At 42.9% G+C, this 2,557-nt stretch overlaps 1 protein-coding gene across 3 annotated transcripts in view; it reads right to left on the reverse strand.

The window, feature by feature from the left end:
• Positions 1–2,557, reverse strand: part of Bms1 (BMS1, ribosome biogenesis factor) — a 41,646-nt gene that overhangs the window by 29,513 nt on the left and 9,576 nt on the right. The window lies entirely within an intron of this gene.

Raw genomic sequence — 2,557 nt, forward strand, 5'->3', positions numbered from 1 at the left:
GGAAACTTGTTTTTTAGTTAAAAAGAATAAAAAAATTAAAAAAAAAAAAAAAGAATGAATCTGTCTAAGAAAAATGAAGCTCACACAAAAGTGATCCCAGCACTTCAGATCCCACGCCTTTAATTCCAGTACTAGGGAGAAGACAGGAGTGATATGGCTAGGCAGAGAAATGAATATAAAGGGGAAACAGGAACTCAGTGGAATGTGGAGTCTGAGGTTGGTGGAGAGTATTGCTGGACTGCCCCTTGTTTGTCTGAGCCTTGGTAGAGTTAAGGTGTCTCTAGTTGTTGGCTGCTTTGATTTTTGATCTTCAGGTTGAATCCTAATACCTATCTCTGGGTTTTTATTATTTGTGCTACAAATAAATCTTTTTAAAAATTCTTATAGTTCTAAAAACCTTTCTGTCTCAAGAAAGAGAAGAAAATTCTTGCAACAAAGCTTAGACTTGACCCCCAACACTGCAAACACCTCTCAGTTCATGCAGTCCATCAGTCTGGGAACCACGGCCCTAGCTAGGAAAGCTCCAGATCTCAGCACTACAGACAAGAACTAACAAAAACCTCAAGTCCGCATGACTCCCAAGGCTCAGGGAAGACCTTGAAATACGGGGTGGAAGAATGTAAGCTGGGGGACAGGAATAGTGCTGTGTTAACACTCCTCTGCACAAAGCATGGCCACTGTACTCATGAACCGACAGCAGCCGTGCTGAACTGCACAAGGCAGAGCTGCCAAAGTTCGCACTTGGGCTAGGGAGGGGTTCATGAGGCACCATCCCTCCCTGAGGAGCAACTGACTGTTAATGGCTGCTGAATGGGGAATCTTTGCTATTGCTGTTTAACATGTAGTGTGCAAGGGTGTTTTGTCTGCACACTCTCATCTGTGCATGCCTTTATGACTGCAGCGGTCAGAAGAGGGCAATGCTTTCCCTGGAACTGGATTAAGCCAGTTGTGGGCCACCATGCAGGTGCTGCAAAGGTCCCAGGTCCTCTGGAAGAGCAGGTAGTGCTCCTAACCTCTGTAGTCCACAACCAGTAAATAACTCCAAACCTATTCTCATGTAAACACCAGGATTAATTTCAGTGGGTCACTATAAAAAATGACACGCTGAGAAGAGCTTCAGCAGGAAAGGAGAGGGACAAGGGAGGAAGCAAGTGTGAGAACTGCCACGGTCCATCACACACACACACACACACACACACACACACACACACTGGAACTGTCAGAGGACATACTGAAAAGATGTCTAGCAGGCGTGTGGGGGTGACAATGACCAAAATATCATATACACATATATAAAACTGTCAAAGAAATTTTTCAAAAGAACAAAAGTACCTCAAATGTCTTACACTTACACACATACCCAGCTCTAACCAAGGGAAGAGAAAGTTCAACAGGAAAAAGAGGGAGGACAAACAACACAGTATGTTTAATAAAACCTCAAGAAATATATATTTTATATTTACATAAAATTATATATAATACACACACACACACAGAGTAAGAGGCACTTAGACTGACAATGTTCTTCACAAGAACCATAGACTAACAAAAACCCCAGTTCTCAGCATGAAAAACAAAAAACCTCCATGTGAGTTGCTGGTCAGGGGAGTCCAAGTGACTCTCAAAACAATCCAGGCTATCGTTGCCCTTGGTTGCCTCTCAGAGGTTGAAGGTAAGTTCCTATTGCTGAAGACAATGCAGACTCAGGACACAGAACCTAGAGGACTGAAGCTGGATCCAACCTAAAAGCTCCTTCCTGAGGTCCAATCATCACAGTACCAGAAAATATTAAGCAAGCCACAAAGGAAGGGAAACAATGAATAGTCCTACCCGGCTGTGATGCCTACGAACCACACAATGACATTCTGTCCCTAAGGATGTAATATTGGCACTCATATCTGGATGATAATGGCCTGCTCAACAGCAAGGAAACCATGCTTGGTATTGGAAAGCTAACGAACTAGGGGCTAGTGAAGTCATGGATCTTAGAGGACTATCTCTTTTAGCCCAGCACAATTCCCAACTACATTCTAAACGTATTCATATACCCACAGATAAGGAGGAGGTTCTCTTTACAGCAAATGAGACTATTATAGGAACCACACTGGTAACGATGCAGAGATCAACAGATGGCGGGAGCCCAGTCTCAATGGCTGCATCTACAACACAACGCCTGACCTAAGGTTCAGAGAACATGAGAGAGGGGACAGAAAGACTGTAAGAGGCGAAGAAACAGAGTTCTGTGGTTAAGATTATGTCCTAGAAAGGGCGAGGGAGCTACACCCGCTACCTTAACTGTGTGGCTGCCTAAACAAGACCTGAGCAATGACATCACTGATAATCATGCTAATATGATGGAGAATGTCACAAGATCCTACCCATAGATCACTAGGACTGCTGAAGGAGAGAGAATCAGTCTTTCCCAGGGACAAGTCCCTGATTAATTATCCAACACAAAGTGATCATCTCTGGTTAAATACACACAAACATCATCAAATGGACTCAGTCATAGTTATATATTTATATTTACACACATGAATTTTTTTTTTTTTTTTTT

Source organism: Microtus ochrogaster, unplaced genomic scaffold, assembly GCF_000317375.1.
Source record: "Microtus ochrogaster isolate Prairie Vole_2 unplaced genomic scaffold, MicOch1.0 UNK1, whole genome shotgun sequence".
NCBI lineage: Eukaryota > Metazoa > Chordata > Mammalia > Rodentia > Cricetidae > Microtus > Microtus ochrogaster.